Source organism: Sciurus carolinensis, chromosome 12, assembly GCF_902686445.1.
Source record: "Sciurus carolinensis chromosome 12, mSciCar1.2, whole genome shotgun sequence".
NCBI lineage: Eukaryota > Metazoa > Chordata > Mammalia > Rodentia > Sciuridae > Sciurus > Sciurus carolinensis.
The window spans coordinates 90,051,905-90,075,777 of record NC_062224.1 but is presented as its reverse complement, the minus strand read 5'-3'; the positions used below and the strand labels follow the sequence as shown (position 1 = coordinate 90,075,777).

Here is a 23,873-nt window from a genome sequence, read left to right as displayed (position 1 = left end):
AGTTGCTAGATGGGCTATGGTGTCTCTGTAACATCAGTGATTACTATACCTGATTGTATAATCTGGAATTTGTCTCTGCTTACTTACATAGACATGGTATCTGCTTAATTTGCTGGTTACTTACCCGTCATCGGATAACTGTAGAGCATGCTACAGCTCCTGTCTTAGGTCGGTACAGCGTCACCTCCTTCCTTACCCATCTGGTCAATGGTCCAGCCTCGCGAGCCACACTTGTGGGGAGCTGCCGGCCTCTAGGGCAGCCATGGCCTGATGGAAGATGATACGATCTCTCGCTTGACTCTGGCGCACACGCATGATAGTGCGTGAGAGGAAGATAACAGCAATGATCATAAGCATGCATAATGCTCCCGTACCAGCCCACTGCTTAATAAAACTGAAAGAGGAGGATAACCAATTTAGCACTTCAGACATTGGAGCTACATCAACTCTAGTAGCATTAAGGCTAACAATTTGAGATCTAAGAATAGCAGTAAGATTATCAAATTGTAAGACCAGTTAGCGCGTAACTGAACAGACAAGCTTCTAGACAAATTTGCTGCATAGCTGAAGTTATGGTAAGCTACAGGTGTAACGCACAGTCCCGCCAGATGATAAATACATCCCACGTTTAACAGTTCCTGTAAAATGTCCATTTGTTCTTGAAGTAAGTCCACTCGCTGGTTCACTAAAAGAATCCCTGCTTTTAAGTGTTGATCCACTGCTTGCTGAGTGGATAAAGCAGTAGCAGTCTGTTGAACCACATTATTGAGTGTAGCTGTAGACTGTACTGACACAGTTAAGGCTACAGCTGCTGCAGTGGCTGCTGCCGCTGATGCAACTACGGCGGTAATGACTGCCGTGGTGATTCCAAAGTCCCTCTTATTTCTGGAAAGCAATACTGGCAATTCATCATCTGTAACAGAGACTGGGACTGGTAGGAAGGTAGGAACACACATTAAGTCTGCCAGCAGGAACCTAGAAGCATTTTAACATTGAGAGATAGCACAAATCTAAGGTACAATTGAGAGAAGTAGTTGTTTTGTTACATAGTTGAACTGTTCCTCCTAAGAGACTAAAAAGAGGTTGTAAGTTAGTTTATTCCGTGGAAACACACAAACTGAGCCGCAGCTCCAGTAAAGCACCGGGTTACCCTTATTACCCAGAGTTAAAAAAAACCCCAAACAAAGAGACAAAGAGAAAGTTTATCTTTAGGGGACCTGAAGGTCTCCTCTATTCCCCCTTTTTGTTTATCATGGATAGAATCTTATATCCATTTGTCCATCCTGTCTCGGTTATCAGTTTGTTTAATCATTTGGTACTGTTGAGTAAGGACCATAGTTTGGATTGTTTAAAGGGAATAATACAGACTTCTCCCAGCAGGGAGAAAGCTGATATTTCAAAAGTCCCGAGAAGTGAGCGCACCCTACATCCCCTATAGGCAGGTAAATTTGGTAATCAATGGGCTCCGGAGATCCTTGACATTTGTAAAGGCAGATGGCTTCATGGCTTCATTTCCTCGAATTGACCCGATTCCCTATTTCTACACTAACTACCTGTCCTTATTCTGACTTCATTTACCCCTCTAATACTAGGAACTCCTTCACTGCTGTAGGGAAAATGGGCGATGACCAATCTGACTTCTTCGAGCTGGAAGTGGGCAGCGTGGGGCAAGCAGTTTGGAGTTCCCTTTTTAAAATCGGGTCAATCGAGGGGTCCAAGGTAGAAGTCTGGTTGGGGAAGAGCAGGTTGTAAAGTCATCTGGGGGTGGGTGCTTCTATGATAGAAGAACAAAAAGACATGAGTACTGAAATGAAATTAGTACAAAGTAAATGTTGCAGCATCTGGAACATGCCACTGAGTATCATGAAAATGACAGAAGTCAATCTTTCACCAGGAGGTGGAAGAACTGAGAAATTGTTCCCATAACTAGACCTAGCAAAGGCTGGAAAGGACAAGGCCTTTATTTGGGAACTTTAACATTGTCCAGGTTATCAGGAATGTAAACACAACATTTAACTCTTAAAGTCATAGATATCCCAAAAAATATAGTTAAGCTACTTAAGTCATCTGATTGTGGAAAATATCCCTTTATTGGTATAACCTGTGTTTAGTAGAGAGCTCTATACTTCTGTTACTTAGGGCTAGGTAATCATACGAGCAAACATAGATTAAGTCTACCTGTGTAGCTTAGGAAGATCTGTAGGCCTTAAACTGACTAAAAACTTCTGACTCTAGCAGTTTCTCTTGATAGTTATCAGGCACATTTGTTGAAGAATCTTTCTTTCATTTGTAGCTTTCAGTCTTTATTTTAGTGGACTAACATAAGTGTACATCTTAAGTTACATCTAATTATTATTTTTCTTAAATGCCCAAGAATGGCTATATTTTGGTTTTTACTGTTTTGTTGGGTGTCTAGGATCAAGCTGGTCAAATTGACCTGGTTCCTGTCTTGTAAAAGAGTCAGCTGAGTTCCCACAGGGGCCACTTGTAGAGAACTGAAGAGCAGCTTCTTAGCTCCTCCAATACCATTGGTTAGGCAGGGTCTCCTTGATGAGGTGACTTCCTTAGGAAGCATCAAGGGATGTCTCCCTTTTTTTATGACCCTCCTTTGCAGCAGATGCACTGAGCGATTCTTCATCCTCTAGTCTCAACAATCTCCTTGATCAGGAGGTTGTGTGACCCAGAGTTGCAGCACTCCTTAGAGAAGTCCTCTTATTCCCTGGGTTCAGGCTGACTGAGGGCAAAAGATCCAAATACTGGCCTATCTTGCCTTCTGTATTTAATTCCAATCTCTAAGTTTGATCTTAATCATCCAGCAAGCCAGTTTCACCAGTCATAAAGTGAGAGTACTGGGCTTTAACCTTAATGTTTATAACTTTACAGTTATTTACCCTTTTATCTAACTGGAGTCTGTATTAGTTCTGGAAGTTACCACTATCTGTTCTATAGGTGATGGCTTATTATCATAAGTTACCTAGGTTGCGTGTTTTTGAAGTAGCTACTTTTGTAAAACATTAACAGGTAACAGTTTTACAAAATGAAATTAGCAAGAGTAAAAATATATTCTGCTTGTATAATAGCTATCTTGAATTTTGACTGAGAACCACATTATATTTCCTATTTGAGATCATAGTAATTTTACAACAAAAACCAATCTTTTGATTATAACTTTAAATAAGTTGAAGTCTGACTTATTTTGGAGTCACTCTAACATGTAGTAAGGTGAGAGGCAGAGCCTTATCTCAGGTAAGGCGTGACTCTTTATAGATCTTAAGTGTTCTAATTTTGATGTTGATCTTTGCTTCTTCCTTAAATATCATTAAGTAGTTTACATATACTGTTTCCTGAGTCTATACAAACTTTATAATTAACACAATTTAACATTGTATCTAGAACATGAATCAAAGAAAGGCTGAGAGAGCTTTTAACTTTCCTTTTGTGTGTCAAAGTGGCAAAATATTTTCATGTTTTACAAAATTAACCTTTAAACAAGTCAGGCTCTAATGTTCAGAAATACATTTACATTTGAAATTTTTTATCTCAATGTAAAATATAACCAATTTTACATATATCCTATTGATAACAGGTCCTCTAATAGAACACTAAATGATAGAAATTAATCCCCAATGAAATTTACTCTTTATAAGCTTAAAATTACCATTACAGACAAGTTTATCTGGAGAATAGCAGCTTGATAAATTTCCTGCTTTTAAAACTTGTATACCTGAAAATTATGAACACATTTAATATACAACTAGAAACCATTTCACAATTACCTTGACACTTTTTTTTTACCAAATTTAGTTTTTAAAGAAAAATTTAGACTCTGTAACACAGTACAATACTTTAACAGTTGTTTAACCATAATTGTATACACCCCAATTTTTAAGACTAATTGTTCTAAAGAATAAAACTTAAGAGACACAAAGTTAAGAGTAAATTAGTGTTTCTAAGAAATCCTTGCCATGTTACCATGTCATTTTACCATATAGATTAAACTTTGGCTTATATTAGAACATTAGTATTTTACCTTAGGAAAAACCTTAAATAGCTTTAGCTGTTTTACATACATACAACCAACTTAGTTATATACAGACTTGTTGAAACTTGTCCTTTACTTACACACAGACTTTCTTACCCAGAAACATTTCCTTTTCCTTTTTATTAAATACATTTTAAACCCAGAACCTTTTATTTTGTCTTTTCTATCTGTTGACCCCTTTTTGTTTACATTCTGAAACAACTCTTATGAAATTTTTGAATTTAGATAAATCACTCTATTTTAATAAGATTAAATATTTTGTTGTTTATAGTACTCTTAATTGAAACACAGGTGAAACTTTTGGGACCCTTTATATATAGAATTCCACTTGTTAGGACATAACTTCTAATAACCTCGTTTTTAGTTTAGTGATGACACAAAGCAAGTTTAAACCCTTTTTATTTACCAACCTATGAAAACACCAATAATGTTTAAGTATGATACCCCATGTAATTTAAGAAGTTAAAAGTACTTGATGTTATTTAACAATTAGCATTTTAACTTTGTAAATTAACCAGACGTCTCTACAAACACATTTGAGTAATCCCATACATGTTAACTCCAATTTATTTATTTTATAAAAACCAAGATATCAGACAAGTGTCCTGAACAGGATCCGTTGCCTCTTTCCTGCTGAAGAAAAGTCCTAGAAGCAATTGATATTAGACATTGTTTAACATTAACATTTTATTAGTTTGACCACCTGGAGACTTGCAAGTTATTTTTAAAGATATTTTACTTTCATTAGTTTACCCAATTTAAATTGAGCCTTTTTAAATCACGTGAATAAAAGTATTTGGATCCATTTTTAAATTTTAATTTTAAGAGCGCTCAGTTTTGACAAAACATGACATTAGACAGCACAACATAACACATAACACAAAATCAAAGGCCTTGTAACTTTATAGGTAAATGTTCATTGCAATGAAACAGATGTTCAAAACTTCAGTTGAATAAAAAATAGAACTGATCAAAAAGAACAAAATCATTAACCTAGGTATGTAGGATCAAAATTATGAGCTCAAAAATACAGCATTAAAGAAAAACAAAACAAACAAAGAATCCTAGAAAATAAGTTAGTTAAGTTTAAAACGGACACCTTTTTTTTTTTTTTCTTTTCTTCAGGTTACCCTCCCCCTTTTCCCGCTGAGACTGCTGCTGTTTACATTCCATTGCAGGCTTTGACAAGGCCAGGCAGAGGGGAGGGAGGATCACCCAGGACTTTTTAACCCTTTTTTTACCTGGTTGAGAAATCAGATTAGGTTTGAATGCAGAAAATCATGAAACAATTATCTCCCAATACTTGTGGGGACTATGGCTACTATATTATGTTCCCACTGTGGGATATTTAGCAATCCTTTCTCCAAAAACCAAGGTGAAATCTCCTCTACCTGCTTTAAAAATGCCCGAGCAGTTTTTGTCTTTAAGGGAGTGCCGTTAGCTTTAAGAATTTCTTTCAAGGGACCTTCCATTCTACATCTAGCAACCTCGTTCCCCATTTTTTGAGGAAACTTTAACTTCTCGTTCCTAGGAACTTTGTCGCAATCACAATATTCTCGTCTCTAGGAAACTTCCCTGTCCACTTACTGTTTCTGGTCATGGTAGGTATTTGCTATTTGTAGCCATGGTATCTGGTTGATATCTCTAGTACGTGGTGCATATCTGGTTTGATGGTTAATCTGAATTGTCAACTTGATGGGATTAAGAGATTCCTAAGATTCAAAGGCTTCTGTATGTCTCAGTGAGGTTGTTTGTAGGAATGATTGGCCTGTGGGTCAGCAAACTGAGGTAAAGACCCACTGTCAGTGTGGGCAGCACACTCCAATAGGTTGGGGACTTGGATGGAACAAGAGTTGGAAGAACAAGGAAGCAACAGCAGAAGCAAGCTCGATTCTTCTTGAGAGGGTTCTTGACTACTGTTGTAATCACCTGAGGACATCATTATCTTGCTCCTTCATTTTTCCAAAGCAGACTGACCACCAGCTCTACGGGGAGTTTCCAGGCCTTTGGTCCAGGGTGGGGTGACATCAATGTCTTCTGTTGTTCTGTGACTCCAGTTTCATGGAATGAGCAGCTACTCTCTTTCCTGTTCTCCAATCTGCAAATGGTCACTGCAGAACTACCCACATTCTAGAAGTCTAAACCATTCTAATGAATCCCCTTTTAATAACCATGCATATATCCTATTGCTTCTATTCTTCTAGAGAAGTGTGCCTGATACATCTGGCTAGTGTGTTTGGTTACTGGTCATGGTATCTGGTTATTATCTCTTTGTAATATTCCTGGTCACAGTATATGTGTAATGTCTTTGTTTAGTGCCTTGGTCACAGTATCTGGATAATATCTTTGGTTAGTGTATGAGCTCACAGTATCTGGGTATTGTCTGTGTTTTCTGTATGTGAACATAGTATCTGTGTGTTTCTGAGAATTGTACAGGTCACAATAGAGGATTATTCTCAGGTTACTGTACCATGTCACAATATCAGAGTATTGTTTTTGTTTACTGTCTTTCATTATTTGCCCCTATTGTTTTGGGCCTCTGGCAAGATAGAACAAGATGGCAGAGGGCATGTACTGAAGCAATGTCGATTACCTCATTGTGGCCAGGAAGCAGAGATTAGGAGATAGAATAGAAGGGAACCTGGGATAAATGACAAAATGTACCCACAAGGGCATTCCCTCAGCAATCTCTATCCTCCAACCATGAGTACTTTGTGAAGTTCCTACCCATCCCAATAGATGATTGAGTGATAGACCCATTGTCAGTCATAATCTATTTATGAGGTCAGGTTCCTTTGATCTGCGATGGCATTTTGGGAATGTACCCATGTGGGTGCCACATGAGCAGCTTGAGGAGGCTAGGCACTTGAGGAGGCTAGGCAGTCCATTTCGGTTTCAGTGGGTCTGGGTTCCCAGGCAGTATAGATGGACATGTGCTTGGTCAGAGTAGGCAACTAGGGTGCCTTACCACAGTGGGGCTAATATGTCATGTGGACACAGGTGGTGGTAGCTAACTGGGTTGTGGCCCAAACAGGACCTGATATCCAGAAACACCCCAGCTTCTGGAAGCACAGGCTGGGGCTCTACGGTGGCACAGTACAGTGAGCTGGAAAGGGTGGTATTGGGACTAATGACATGTTAAATAACTCAGGCTGATTCCTTACTCCCTGGTGAATGAGCAAGATCAAGGCCTCAAAGGCAGTTTCAATAGTTAATGACGATAAATAAGACCACCATCCGGGATTGGTTAACAACAGTTCCGTGAACGTGATCAGCTCATGCTTGCCATATAGTCCTATGGGACTCTCGCTTGTGTGAATTCCCATGCCTTGCTGACCTTTAAGCTAATTGGTTCCCACCTAGCCCCCACCATACATAACAGCTCTGTTATTTCCTCAATAAATCAGTTCATGCTGTGCCTTGTGTGCTGACAGACCTCCCAACTGTGGTGTGTTTCCTTTGCCTTCAACACTCATCATCTTGCTCAGCCCTGTATTCTTCTCAGGCGGACCACATCAGACCTTGTTGTCTGACAGGGAGCAACAACTGGTGCCCCGTGTGAGGAACGCAAAGTCGCCAACAGGCCAATCAGACTTCGGGTTACTATACTCCCATAAAATATGGAACAGTGCAATTCCAAGTCTTACCCCTCCCTTGACTCCCTTAGCATTCTCCTTAGAAGTAGAGGATTGGAACTCTCATATAGCCAGGCATTTCAGATCTGGAAGGCCCTCAATAAGGCAGTCCCTTGGCTGTCAGAAGCAAACTTGTTTGACTGGTCCACATGGGATCATGTAGAACAACTTGTTAGGAAGAGGGAAATCAGTTTAGGGGAGGGTCCTCCACTGGGAGGGTGCCCTGCATTATCTGCCCTTAAGGCCTGTTTATCTCCAGGACCTCCCAAAGGGGGCTCCAAGGTTCCCCCCAAAGAGCTGCTGCCTCTGGATGGTGGGAAATCTTCCCAGTGGCCATTTAATGATACTGGGCAAGAACTCACTGACTCTAACCTCCCCCCACCCTGTATGGCCTTCCCGGTAAATGTTAAAATGTTAGTTTGGGAAGGAATGACTACGGATCACAAATTGGCCTGTGCAGGGATGAAAGATCACTCCATGGAAAGGTGGATTCTGGATACCAAAGACATTGGCACACAGCTTCCGCAAGAGATCGGGCAGAGGGAAAGGGATTCCTTATCTTCAAGTCTCTTCTTTCTTGCGCTTCTCTGCTCTTCCTGCAAACTCGAACACCTCCTTCTTCTCCCCCTCTTAATCCCTCCTCCTTCACCAACTTTGACTCAGCTGTTTCTGCTTCCATTTTCCAGCCCAGCCCACCTAGTCGTCCTGCAACGAGGTCCCACATATGCCGGTGTGGAGGGAGTAACCAGCCCAAACATCAGTGGCAAATCCTCAGAAGGAGTATGATATAGCAGCCCCATTCCTCACAAGTAGTGGGAGATAATTGTTTCACAATTTTCTGCACCCAAACCTGAATTGAACCAGGAAAAAGGGTTAAAATGCCCTAGGCACAAAGTTTCTGCTAAAACCTGTCAGCTCCTTCCAGATCTCAGTCAAGGCTTACATTGAAATGTAAATGGAGGAAGCCAGAATGCTTAGTAGGAGACTGGTCTCAAACCCAAGGGGGGGGGGGGGGGAAAGAGCCAAAAGAGTCTTACCTAAACTCCAGCAAAAGTAAATATTATGGTGCTTTACTAAAGTAATTAATGGCCGTATCATTCTTCCAGGACTCTTCTTTTTTTTGAATTCTACATTTTTTTTGAGCTCATGACTTTTTTGATCAGTTCTATTTTTTTATTCAACTAGAGTTTTTGCTCATCTGTTACATTGCAATGGAGATTCACCTATAAAGTTACAAGGCCTTTGATTTTGTGTTATTTGTATGTCGTGCTGTCTGATGTCATGTTTTCTCTGTATCAAAATTGAGCACTCCTAAAATTAAAATTTAAAAATGGATCCAAATATTTTTAATTCATGTGATCTAAAAAGGTTCAATTTAAATTGTATAAACTAATAGAAGTAAAATGTCTTTAAAATTAGCTCAGAAGTCTCTAGGTGGTCAAACTAATAAAATGTTGATGTTTATAAAATGTCTGACATCAATTTTTCTAGAACTTTATTCAACAGGAAAGAGCTGGCAGATACTGTTTACACTTGTCTGACATCTTGGTTTTTTTACACTTGTCTGTTATCCTGGTTTTTTTTTACAATAAGATGAGTGAATTAGAGTTGACATGTATGGAATTAATCAAAGGTGTTTGTTAGAGACATCTGTTTAATTTACAAAGTTATTCCATGGAGTAACATACTTAAAAACATTATTCTTTGTATATTAAATGTGTTCATATTTTCCAGGTATACAAGCCTTTAAAGCAGAAAATTTATCAAGCTGCTAGTCTCCAAATTAAACTTGTCTGTAATGGTAAACCTATCATTAATGTTCTATATAGGACCTGTCATCAATAGGGTATATGTAAAATTTGTTAAATGTATTTCTAAAAGTTATTAAGAACCTAATTTCTTTAAAGGTTAAGCATGAAAGCATTTTACCACTTTGCCACACAAAAGGAAACTTAAAAGCTCTCTCAGCCCTTCTTTAATTCATGTTTTAGATATAATGTTAAATTGTGTTAACCTTCATATAGACTCAGGAGTCAATATATGTAAACTGCTTAAGATGACATTTAAGAAAGAGTGTAATGCACAGTAGCAAAAATGGGACAACAGTGATTGAGATTGGGGTCTCTGACCTCATGACTTTAGACAGTGAACTTCCTTGAGAGCTACACAGAGCTCCTAACATTACACTTTGCAGCTGTACCATCTTAGATCTACAGGTTCAATTTGATTCCTTGGCTGCTGTCATTCTGCAACAGCAATGGAAGGAAGGCTTTGCCTGTTCCTTGGTGAAGAGTACTGTTTCTACACCAACTGATCTGGCATTGTACTAGATAAAATCAAAAACCTACAAGAAGATCTGGAACACTGTAGGAGCGAGCTCCACTCTAATTTCCTCTGGATTGGGTTATACGGGTGGATCCCCTACCTCCTCTTGCTTAGGGTACCGCTAATCACCATTATCCTTGTGTTCACCTTTGGGCCTTGCATAATCAATAAGCTTATCCATTTCCCAAAAAGGTAGGCTAAATCTGTGCAGCTCATGGTGGTCTGAAAGCATTATACCGTCATTCATAATGATGATTGGGAGCCCTATAAGATCATGGATCACTCGTATCAGGACACTGGGGTCTAAGTGTCTCTCGCTTAAGCCCTGCTCCTCCTGAGGGCCCTGATTGAAGCGCTAAGGTGGTAGTCAATAATGGATAAAATCCTCAGAGGAGGACAACCTAAGACAGGCACACTTTTGAGTAAGACAGACCCCCAAACTGACCCTCCCAGGGCCAATCTAAGACAGACACACCCTTAATATTAAACAAAAAAGAGGGATATGTTGGGACTAATGACACCTTAACTAACTCAGGCTGACTCCTTACTCCCTGGTGAGTGAGCAAGATCAAGGACTCAAAGGTGGTTTTAATAGTTAATGACAATAAATCAGACCACCATCTGGAATTGGTTAACAGCTCTGCAAACATGATCAGCTCGTGATTGACATATAGTCCTAAGGGGCTCTCGCCTGCGTGAACGCCCCCATGCCTTGCTGACATCTAAGCTAATTGGTTCCCGCCTAGCCCCCACCCTACATAAAAACTGTGTGATTTCCTCAATAAACAAGATTCCTGCTGTGACTCGTGCGCTGACAGACCTCCTGGCTCTGGTGTGTTTCCTTTGCCTCCGACACTCATCATCCTGCTCGGTCCCGTATTCTCCTCAGGTGGGCCCTGAGGAGGTACACTGGACCTTGTTGCCCAACAGGGAGCAACAGGGTAGAGAAAGAAATAATGAGATATGTGGGGCAAAAGCACTGGATCACAGCCTCTTCTTCTCTCTCTTTGTCCCTGTAGATTCTTGAGCTCCCTCACCTTGCCTGAATTGGGACAGGATGCCTCTGCTCTTTGAGAGTGGACAATGAATTCACCTGTCATGGCTTGAGAGATCTCAAACACCCCCACAAATCTACAGGATGGGATCTCTTGTTTGCTGGCCCCATGAGATGGCCAGGCTATGTCTTCCTGGAACTGATTTGCCAGCTCCCACCCTTAGCAGGTGGAATATGGCCCCACCAAAAATGCCCCAGAATGTTGGGTGCAGGGTGGGATCCCCCTGTACCTAAGGGCCCCAGTCCTGGCTCTGCATTCTGTGCCTAGACAGGACCCCTTCTCTAAATTCTTTCTCCTGGGGCAGTGGGTTCAAGAGTTCATGACCTCCCTATAGCAGGGTTCTGAGGCAGTTGAGCTATATGTGTGCCACAGGCTTAGTAAGTGCCGGCCCCTGCATCTCAGGCATCAGGTGACCTGCTGCCTTCTGCACATGTGCACCCATGCCTGGAAATCGGACCTGTTGTCTTTCCCCTGAGGAATTCCTGCTCAGACTGGAGGATTCAGCACACTTCTACTCCACGAAGTTACCCTGACATACCTGTGCTTACCGTGACCCACTCTGCAAGCCCCAGAGGTCCTGAGCTCCACAGGGAGGACTGCACTTGACTCCAGGTCCTGCCTTCTGACCTGGTCCTGGCCTCACTGCTCCTCTGAGGTCATCCTGGTGGCCCTGCACTTGCTAGACCCTGGCATGGATGCTCACGCGCTCAGAGGGTCCACGTGCTCAAGTAGAATGTTGGATGGGTCCGCGGTCAAGTGCTCAGCAACTGGTGGCACTGAGCAGACTGAAGAGGAACTTCAAACTCCCTTTAGCCTGGACACGGTGCAGCCCTAGTGTGAAGTTCTATGTCCCTGCTGACCATTCTGTTTGTGGTGCCGTAGTGTAGCCCTCATCTCCATGACTTTGGGGCCCTTTGGGGACTCATTGCTGGAGTCCATGGCCATGATGCAGACAAAGGTGGCTGGAGATGTCAGAATCCTCACACTGAGCTCCAGGTAGGAAAGGCACCCAGATCAGTGAATAGGGTGTGGTCAGCCCTGGAGGCCAAACCTGGGGGACCAGGAAAGATGCTGAGTGGTTATCTGGCCCCACAGCCAGTGTCAGGTCCTGCTGGTCCCCCTCTGATTGTGGCCAGAGCTGGCGCAGAGTTGAAGGGCACATGGAGAAGCAGGGCCACCTCTCCAGTGCAACCCAGCACAGGGCAGACCCTCTCAACCCAAGCATCCTCAGCCAAGTCACCATGGGAGTCACAGGTGGGCTGAATCTGAAGTAGCTGGAAGAGTACCCATTCACAGAATCTGATTAAAGTCTCTGGTTATTTGGTCATGTTATCTGTCCAGTGTTTGACACTGTACCTGGTCAGAAGTATATGCCTAATGCCTGAGGTTACTGTAACTGGTCATGATACCTAAATATTTTCTCTGTTTACTGTATGTGGACATGTAACTGTCTAATGTGTAATGTGTGCTCTTTTTACAGATGTGAACTCTGAAGACAAGAGTTCCAGGGTCCCACAAACTTCTACCAAGGTGTCGAAGAAAGTCCTATGAAGACAGGCAGTGCATAGCATGAAATGAATCTGTGAGGAGAACCCATAAGAGGGTGATGATGTGGAGTTCTGAGAGTGAAAGTCAAGCTGCAGTGGAGACCCCCAGAAGTTAGAATGCCAGGAATCAGAATGTCTGCTGAGGAAAGGTCCATGTAATGTGTCTTATTGTAATAGATCCTAGTATGTAGGCAATATCTCTGTTGACTTTCCAGAAAATCGTATCTGGCTTGACACCTCAGTGTACTGTACCTGGTCAAATATCTGCAAAAAGACTGGTTAAAGTTTCTACTCACAGTATATGGGTAGAATTTTGTTTATTGTATTTGGTCATATTAGCTGACTAATGTCTCTGGTTTTATACCTTGTCAGAGTGACTAATTGTTATCTCTGTTTACTGTACATGGCCTCAGTATCTGGTTTTGTAACTTGTCACAGTATTTGACTAAGGTCTCTGACTGCTGTTGCTTCTCATCATATCTGGGTACTTTCTGTGTTTACTAGATCTGGTCACAGTACCTGGCTAATGTTGCTGATTATTATAACTGGTCAAAATATCTTTCTAATGTTTCTTGTTATTGTAGCTGGTCATGGTATGAGGCTAAGGTCTGTGATTATTGTACTGGGTTATGGTATCTGACTCATGACTAAGGGTTTTCACTCTCCAGGCATTAGGATGTTGTCTCTATTTGATGCATCATGGGAACTGGCTAATGTCTCTGGCTACAGTACTTCCTGACTATACCTAGGTATTGTCTCAGTTTACTGTACATAGTCACAATAACAGGCTTAATTCTCTGGTTACCGTACTTTGTCATAGAAGTTTTTAATGTCTCTGATTCACCTATTTGTCTCAGTATCTGCGTAATGACTCTTTTAACTATGTTTGGTCTTGGTATCTGCTCAATGTTCTGACTACTGTATTGTTTCATGGTATCTGGGTATTGTCTTGGTATACTCTACCTACTCTTGGTATCTGGTTAATGTCTCTGATTACTTGTCACAGTATCTGGCTAATGTCTGTGGTTCATGTGCCTGGGTCACAGTACATGGATAATTTCTCTGGTTTATATACTTGATCACCAAATCTGGCTAAATAAAGTCTCTGGTTATTGTATCTTGTCAAGGAGCTTGCTAATGGCTTTGGTTTCTGAACATGTTGCTGTGTGTAGCTAATGTCTCTGGTTACTTCACCTGGTCATCTTATGTAGGTAATGACTCTGGTTACTATACCTAATATCTTGGTCAGTTTTTTCCTACCTGTGACTAAAAGGATCTGACCAGAATAATTATACAGCAGGGTAAATTTATGTGGGGGCTCACTGCTTTAGTAATCTGAAAGACCATAGAAGGTCAGTTCCATTCATCAGGACTTAAGATGAGGCAGGACTTCATGGTGGGAGAGGGTGTTGGAGGGAAGCATCTCATATCTCTGTGATTAGGAAGCAGACAGAGAGAGTCTCCACTCTCCAGATACATAATATATACCCCAAAGTCACGCCCAAATTCCAGTCTCCTCCAGTCACACCCTATCCAATCAGTTGCCAGTCACTTAATCCCACCAGGGTGTAAGTCACTGATTAGGCTAAGACTCTCACAACCCAATCATGTCTCCTCTGAACTTTCTTGTATTGTCTCACATGTGAGGTTTGGGGGGACACCTCATATCCAACCATCACACCTAGTCATGGTATTTTACTGGTCACAGTGTCTGGAAAATGTCTCTGGTTATTGTACCCAGGTCATAGTATTTGAATATTTTCTCTGATTATTGATTCTGAGCAGTGTCTGGCTGATGTCTCCCATTATTCTACTCAGTCTTGGTATCTGGGTAATGTCTTTAGTTAGTGTAACTTGTCACAATATATGATTAATGTCTGGTGACTATATCTGATGACAGTAACTGGATATTTTTTTGTGTGCTATACTTATTCAAAGTGTCTGACCCATTTCTCTGCATGATATACTTGGTTATGGTGTCTGACCAACATCTCTGGTGACAGTATCTACACAGTGTCTCTGGCTAATGTCTGTGTTTATTATGCCTGGTCTAAGGTTCTAGCTAATGTCTCTGTGAATGCCTCTGCTTATTGTCACAGGTGGAGGTACAAGGTATTGTTTCTGCTGACTTTCTACCCACAGAATCTGGCAAAGTTCTCTGTTTACTGTACCTAGTCATCACTTCTGACTCTTGTCTCTAGTTATTGTATCTGGTCACCATACCTGGTGAACATTTCCGATTAGTATACCTGGTCAGGATATCTGACTCATGTCTCTGTATCCTGGACTTTTATGCTATGTGGCTAATGACACTGGTTACTCTTCTTGGATACAGTGTCTGGGTAATGACTGTTTACTGGCTCTCTGTGTCTTCCTAAAGTCTCAGCTACTGAATCTGGTCATGTTATCTTGCTATTGTCTCTCGATAATATGTCTGGTCATGGCGTCTTATTAATACCATTGCTTAAATTGGCTCCACATGTAATTAGTTTTTATCACTGGTTACTATACTGACTGTGGCATCTGGCCAGTACCTCTTCTTATTGTAACAGGTTCAGTTATAAAGTATTGTCTCTGCTTACAGTTCCTGGCCACAGAATCTTCATTTACTTTACTAAGTTATAGCATCAGCTTATTGTACCTGGAGCTGATATTAGGGTGTTGTCACTGTATATTGCTTCTAGTCACAATATTAGGCTTATTCCTTTGGTTACTGTATTGTGTCATGGCAACAGGACATTATCTTTGGTTCCTCCACCTGGTCAGGTATCTGGATGATATGTCTGGTTACAATACCTGAACATGACCTCTGACTGATGTCTCTGGATACTGTACCTGAGCATAGTATCTGGGTATTGACTCTGTTTAGTGTATCTGTGTATGGTGTCTATGTATTGTCTCAGGTCACTGTTCATGGTTATTGAATCTGGTTAATGTCTCTAGTTCCTGTACATGGTCATGGTATCTGGGTAGTGTCTCTGATTATTATATCTTGTCACAGTTTATGGTTAATGACTCATCATGGTATCTGGGTATTGTTCTGTGTACTATACTTGATGAACATGTCTGGATATGTTTCTGTATACTGTATCTGGTCACTGTCCCTAGCTAATGCCTCTGGTTACTATAACTAGTCATGGTATTTGCCTAAAATCTGTGCTTATTGTCCCTGGTCACAGTCTCTGGTTAACACCTCTGCTTATTGTAACACATTGAGGTACAAGGTAAAAGATACAAGGTATTGTCTCTGCTTTCTGTCCCTTCCCAGAGAATTTGACTGAGGTCTCTGTTTACTATACCTAGTCATGGTATTAGGGTATGTCTCTTTTTTTCTGTACCTGATCATGTTATCTGACTAATGTCTCAAGTTACTGTATCTGGTCCCATTATTGGATTAATATCTCTGTTTACTGTATCCAGTCAAATATCTGAGTATTATTGCTGGTCATTATACCTTGTCACAGTGTCTGGAAAATTTCTCTGCTTACTGTACTGGGTCACAGTATCTGCATGTGGTATCTATCTATTAAAACTGGTCACAATACCTGACTCCTTGGCTAATGTCCCTAGTTACTAAACCTGGTCCCAGTATCCTGCTAATGTCTCCTGTTTTTCATTCCTGGTCACAGTACCTGGCTTATTTGTCTAATTGGTACCATCATGTATGTGGTTTCTATATCTGCTGTTGTCTGGTTTCCAAACCTGATCACTGAATCTGGGTATTATCTCTGGTTACAGTTACTGGTTTGTGTGTCAGGCTAATGTCTCTCTTAATTGTATTCGGTCACAGTATCTGGGCATTTTCTACCTGGTCACTATATTAGGCCTGGTTACTCTCTCTGTTCATAGCCTCTAGCTATTGTTTCTAGTTAATTTACCTGGTTACAGTGGCAGGTTAATGTCTCTGGTGAGTGTATCTGGTCAGTATATCTGGGTTTGTCTCTGTTTACTGTATGTGGTAATAGTATCTGACAAATGTCTCTGGTTACAGCAACTGGTCATGTTATCTGGCTGTTTCGGTTTACTATACATGGTCAGGTTATCTGACTAATACCTTTGTTTACCATACCTAGTACCAGAGTCTGGATAATTTCTGGTTTGGCTACCTTCTCATGATTTCTGTCTGTTGTCTCTGGTTCCTGCCCCCAGTTTCAATTACAGGTTATGGACTGTAGTGGCTGTACCTGGATATGATATCAAGCAATTGTCTGTGAATGCTGTAGCTGTTTATGGTATCTGACTCATGTCTTTAATTTCTATCCTTGGTCACAGGATTTGGATACTATTACTGGTTACTGAATTTGGTAATTGATCTAGCTATGGTCTTTGGATATTATACCTATTCATGGTATCTGGGTATTTTCTCTGTATACTGTACCTAGTCAAGGTACCTGGATGATGTTTTTGGTTACTGTACTTGGTCAGGGTATTTGCATAATGATTGTGTTAAGTGTACCTAGTCTCAGCATCATGCTAATGTGTCTGGTTACCATACCTTGTCACAGTAATTGCCTAATATCTCTGGTTACTGTACCTGATCATAGCATCTGGCTAATGCCTCATCTTACCATAACAGGTCACAGTATCACAGTCTGTACTTACTATTCCTGGTCAAGTATCTGGCTAAGTTCTCTGTTTACTGTACATTGTCACAGTATTGGATTATTGTATCTGTTTACTATACCTGGACAGTATATTTTTAGTATTGGTTCTGTTTAGTTTATCTGGTCACGTACCTGGCTAATGACTCTAGTCAGACATTAGCTAACTATTATTCTGGTTACCGTATGTATCACAATACTTGATTAAGTCCAATTGCTGTATCATGTCATGGTGTCTCTGTGACATCTATGATTACTATACCTGATTGTAGAATGTGGGCTTCATCTCTGCTCACTCTACATGGACATGGTATCTGATTATTTTCTGTGGTTACTGTTTCTGGTCATGGTAGATATTCGCTATTTGTGGCCATGGTATTGGGGGCTGGTATCTCTAGTACCTGGTACATATCTGGCTTGATGGTTAATCTGAATTCTCAACTTTATGGGATTAAGAGATTCCTAAGATTCAAAGGTTTCTGTATGTCTCAGTGAGGTTGTTTGTTGGAATGATTGGCCTGTGGGACAGCAAACTGAGGTAAAGACACATTGTCAGTGTGGGCAGCACACTCCAATAGGTTGGGGACCTGGATGGAACAAGAATGGAAGAACAAGGAAACAACAGCAGAAGCAAGCTCAATTCTTCTTCAGAGGGTTCTTGACTACTGCTGTGATCACCTGAGGACATCATTATCTAGTTCCTTCATTTTTCCAAAGCAGACTGACCAGCAACTCTACTGGGAGTTTTTAGGCCTTTGGTCCAGGATGGGGTGACATCATTGTCTTCTGTTGTTCTGTGACTCCAGTTTCATGGCATGAGCAGCTACTCTCTCTCCTGTTATCCAGTCTGCAAATGGTTACCGTGGAAATACATAGATTTAAGATGCCAAAGCCAATCTAATAAATCCTGTTTTTATAACCATACATATATCCTATTGCTTCTATTCTTCTAGAGAAGTGTGCCTGATACATCTGGCTAGTGTGTTTGGATACTGGTCATGGTATCTGGTTATTGTTGCTTTGTAATATACCTGGTCACAGTATCTCTGTAATGTCTCTGTTTAGCACACTTGGTCACAGTATCTGGATAATATCTTTGGTTAGTGTATGAGCTCACAGTATCTGGGTATTGTCTGTGTTTTCTGTATGTGAACAGTGTATCTGTGTATATTTCTGAGAATTGTACAGGTCACAGTAGAGGAATACTTCTCAGGTTACTGTACCATGTCACAATATCAGAGTATTGTTTTTGTTTACTGTCTTTCATTATTTGCCCCTATTGTTTTGGGCCTCTGGCAAGATAGAACAAGATGGCAGAGGGCATGTAATGTAGCAATGTTGATTGCCTCATTGTGGCCAGGAAGCAGAGATAAGGAGGTAGAACAGAAGGGAGCCTGGGATAAATGACAAAATGTACCCACAAGGGCATTCCCTCAGCGATCTCTATCCTCCAATGAGGAGTACCTTGTGAATTCCTACCCATCCCAATACCTGATTGAGTGATAGATCCATTATCAGTCTCATAATCTGTTTATGAGGTCAGAGCCCTTATGAACCTGTCTTCTGCACAAGACCAAAATCTGAGCTCTGCTGCATTGGTCTTCAACTACTGGGCTTATGGGAGACATGTAAGATTCATAGCATAACATTCTGCCCACAGCCCCCAAAACCACTTTCTACCCCACATTGCAAATTGTGTTTGGTTAATCTCCAAGAGTTCCTGTAGACAATAGTTCCAAAATGGTCAAACATCCAAGTTCAAAGTCTCCACTCAAGATTCAAGGCAAACCAATGATTGTGTACTACCAAGACACACACACACACACACACACACACACACACACACACAGGGTAAATGTCTTCATTCCCAAAGGAAGGAGTAGGAAAATGATAAAGAGGAATGGTTCAAAGAAGACCTTCACAGGGTCAACATCAATTCCTGTAGGTCATGTGACAGGTTGGCATGATATGAGCACTAAAAGACTTGTGCAAAAACTCAAAGAGCATCAAGAACCTAGTCATTCAGGACTAGAATCTCCACACCTATTAAAAGTAGGCCCAACTCTGCACATGATGGCTTGTGAACCAACTTCCTCACCAAGACTCCTAAAGCACAAGAAGTAAAATGAAGAATCAATAAATGGGGTGGCTTCAAACTAAAAAGCTTTTTCACAGCAAAGGAAGCAATAGAGAGTCTGAGGAGAGAACTTATGGAAGGGTTGCACTCAGATAGAGCATTAATCTACAATATATATAATGAACTCAAAAAAATTAACACCACAAAACAAAACAAAACAAAACAAAAGAAAAAACACCCAAATAACCCAATCAATAAATGAACAAAGGAAAAGGACGGGCATTTCATAGAAGAAATAGGAATGGTTAAAAAACATGAAAAAAATGTTTTACATCTCTAGCAGTAAGAGAAATGCAAATTAAAATGGAGATTTCATTTCACTGTAGTCAGAATGGCAATTATCAATAATAGAAATAACAATAAATGTTGGGAAAGATGTGGAGGGAAAGGTTCAATCACACATTGCTGGTGGAACTGCAAACTGGTGCAAACACTCTGGAAAGCAATAGGGAGATTCCTTAGAAAACGTGAAATGGAACCACCATGTGACCCAGCTATCTCACTCTCTGGTTTATACCCAAAGGATTAAAATCTGCATACTATAGTGATGCAGTCACATCAATGTCGAGAGCAGCTCAATCTGCAAGAGCTAAGCTGTGGAATCAACCCAGGTGCCCTTCAGCAGATGAATGCCTAAGAATAATGTGATATATAAAAACAATGGAATATTACTGATCCATAAAGAAGAATGAAACTATGGGATTTTCCAGTAAATGTATGGAAGTGGAGACTATCATGCTAAGTGAAATAAGTCAATCCTGAACACCAAAGGCTGAATGTTCTCTCTGATATGTGGATGGTAACACATAATAAGTGTGGGGAATGGAAGAATAGAAGTTCACTGGATTAGACAAAGGGAATGAAGGGAAAGGAGAAGAAATGGGACTTGGAAAGACAGTAGAATGAATTGGACATAACTTTCCTATGTACATAAATGAAAACACAACCAGGGAAATTGCACATCATATACAACTGTAGTACTGGGATTCTAGTTAGAAAACATTATGCTCCATGTATGTATAATATGTCAAAATACACTCCACAGTCATGTACATCCAAAAGAACAAATTAAAAAATCATGTAGACCAAAATAAATAAATAAATAAAGGGCCATACCGCCCCCACCGCTCTGTCCTTGCAAGGCCACTTTCTTGGGCTTGCTCAACTTTCTACCTGCACTTTTCCTCAGTAGACATTCTGATTCCTGGCATCCTACCTTCTGGGTATCTCCACTTCAGATTGATTTTCACTCTCAGTTTCTCACCTTCACCCTCTTGTGGGTTCTCCTCACAGATTCTTTTCATGCTATGCACTGCCTGTCTTCATAGGATTTTTTTAGACACATTGGTGAAAGTTTGTGGGTCCCTGGGACTCTTGTCTTCTGAGTTCACACCTGTAAAATGAGCACCTAGGGAAAGACCCCAGAGTCTCTCTCCATGAGAGCAACACTCAGGATCGTCTGCAAGGGGGCTGCAGTAACTTTTAAGTGCCTGGATGACTGAATCATGGGAAAGAAATCCTAGGGAAACAATTCTGTACACAGCAGTGTGCGAACACAGAAGACTGGGACTTTCTATCCAAAAGAGTCTTTAAACTGAATTTATATTATATAACCTTAGAATGGAGGGGTGTAAGTCCTCAGACCAGCTTTCTTATAGTTCCAGTACAAATGACTTGCCTTATTTAATGATGCACATTTCCTCGGCAACCAAATTCCACGTGGTCTCAATTATACGCCTTCTATTTATAAACAAACTACAGTTTAAGAAATTCTTTTAATTTTTTTTAGTTCATTATACATTAATGGGGTACAACTTTTCATTTCTCTGGTTGTACATTAATTAGAGTCAAAATTTGTGTAATCATACATGCACATGGGGTAAGGATGTTTGTCTCATTCCTTTCTCTGTCCTTCTCTCTGCCCTCTCCCCACCCCTCATTTACCTCTTCACCCTCATTCCTCCATTGTTCCCTTACCCAAACCCCTGGTATTTATCAGAGAAAACATTTGGCCTTTGTTTATGGGGGATGGGCTTATTTCACTTAGCATGATATTCTCCAACTCCATCCATTTACCTGCAAATGCCATAATTTTGTTCTTTATGGCTGAAGGATATTCAATTGTGTTTATATATCACATTTTCATTATCCATTCACCTATTAAAGGGCATCTAGGTTGGTTCCACAATGTAACTATTGTGAATTGAGCTGCTAGAAACATTGATGTGACTGTGTCACTGTAGTATGCTGATTTTAAGTTTAAGAAATCTTTATTCTCCGTTTGATCTTTCTAACTGTAACCAAGTTGAAAGCAGAGAGAAACCTCGACTCCAAAACCTGAATGCTGAGCTCATTGGAAATATCATCCACAAAATTAATGATTCTAGGACATTTCAACACAGCTCAACACAATGTCTCAATGCATGGAAAAACAAAGACTAGTTCCTTGCCAGAAGGTCGCACAAATCACATTGCCTCCAAATACAAAGTCCTAGTTTCCTGTGGACACCTCATCAACACAATTTGTACTCTTGTACTGCTGTTGGCATTCTGTAATCCTGTGCCAACACCAGTCTCACCTCCTAAGGTCCATGAAAAGAACTCTACATTTTACAAGGACATTTCTCCAAACTTTTCCAAGTACTTCTGTTAAACCACCTGCAAGTGTTATTGAACCACATGGTAGATATAGACACAGGAGTGACCCCATTTCATTGTACCAGGCTTCCGTGATATTCAGATTGCATTTCCTTGACAAAACACCTATGGGAAAACAGTAAAATGTAAATTTATTTGACTGAAGATTTCAGTGCACAGGCCTTGGCTCCAAACTTGCAGCTTCTTGTAAAGCAGAATAAAAGAGTGTGGAACTGGAGGTTGATGAAAATAATTATCTAAAAGTAACCAAGGCAGAAGTGAGAGAAACAGGAAGGTGATAAGGAGAAAACTTGCCCCCAGAGAGCAAGTCCAATGACTTCTTCCTACCACTGGGCCCATGACTAATGTCTCTACCCCTTCCCCAGAGCCCACTAGATACAGATCCACTGAAGGCTCCATCCCATCAGGAGCTCAAAGCCCCAGCGATCCAAGCACCCAGGCAAGGACCCCACCTCTCAACACTGCTCCCTGGGGGGACCAAACCTACAAGTCATGAGGTGACTTTGAAGACACAGAGCAGAAGAGGAGTGCAGGCTTAGAAGGTGGATTGGGTGAAGGTTTTGGAGTTTGATGGCTCCTTTCAGATCCATTCTCTTCCAGTGACCCTCTGATTTACTGTGGACATGTCACCAAACTCTGAATGCTCAGAGTTCTTGTTCACTCGAGAGGCCTTATTGAGACCATCCTCTGTGCGAAAGTGAGGGTGTGTGTGTATGTGTGTGTGTGTGTATGTGTGTGTGCGTGCTTGTGCATGTTTCATTGTGCTTAGCTGCAGGATCCCACAAACTCATGTGAGAGAATGTGTAACTCATGACAAAACGGAACCTACACTTTAGCCTCATGTACGGTGGATCACAGAACTAAGGCGGATCTGGGAGAGAGTGAGGCACCTTGTAGGGAACACCGTGTCCATCCATTTCCATGTGCTCTCCTTTCTTTCCCCCAGCCTTGGTCTCAGGTGAGAGAGTGTGTGTGAGGTCAAGTGGCGAGACTTGATTGGGTTAGTGACTTCCAGGGAGCTCCCTTCTGGTCCTCTCGGTGTGCCTGCTTCTCTCTGCTCTGATTCAAATGGTGTGCATGCCATTGTGGAGGACCTTGTTCTTTTCCCAATGCGAAGCTGAGGGATCTTGTAAGAGTCACACTCAGGTGTGATTCACATGACCTGTACATTCATCTGATGGGGTGCTTTCGAGATCCCATTTGGTGACTCTTCCAAAGATGGGCCAGAGATGCTGGGTGGTGCAGAGCACCTGCTGATATAGTTCACAGGGAGACCCCTCAGGAATTCTAGATATTCTTCTGAGCCTGTCTGAAGAGCTGTGTGTGTCACCCTAGATGAGGTGGGTACAAGGAGAGTGGGTGGCACCATGCTTGTGTGAGTCTGACCCAGGTACAGCATTGTGGGGAATAAGGAGAGTGTCCTGAGGGTGATAGGGAAGGGATGGAGCTAGGAGACTCCCCTTGCCAGGGCCTCAGTTTTCCCAGTGACTGCAAGGACACAAGAACCTCCAAGCCCCTGTTTGATCTTGATCTGACACTCGTGGGGCTTAACATGGGATCCTGGCCCCTCAGTGGGGTCGCCTGCCAAGGCTCCCTTGTCCCTTGTTCTCTCTAAGCACATTTGGAACCAGGGACCCTGTCCTTGCTCTTCCTTCCACCTGGAACACACTACTTGTGTTCTGCCCTGCCTAGATGCTCTTCCTCTCTCGGTTCTGTAGCCCAAAAACCAGATGGCGGTTTCTCTGCACTCTACCACGTCCCATCTTTGGACAGGAGCGTTTCATGTGTTTTCACTCTGGGCGACTCCCGAGATGGGAGGACTGCCCGTGTCAGGGCACCGTGGCCTTCCTCCAGCTCCTCTGGCCATCAGGCC

The 23,873-nt window shown here is 41.5% G+C and overlaps 1 pseudogene; it reads left to right on the top strand.

The window, feature by feature from the left end:
- The window catches only part of LOC124961426 (complement factor H-like), a 42,586-nt pseudogene extending 29,978 nt beyond the window's left edge, over window positions 1–12,608 (top strand).
- The last annotated feature ends 11,265 nt before the right edge of the window (window positions 12,609–23,873 follow it).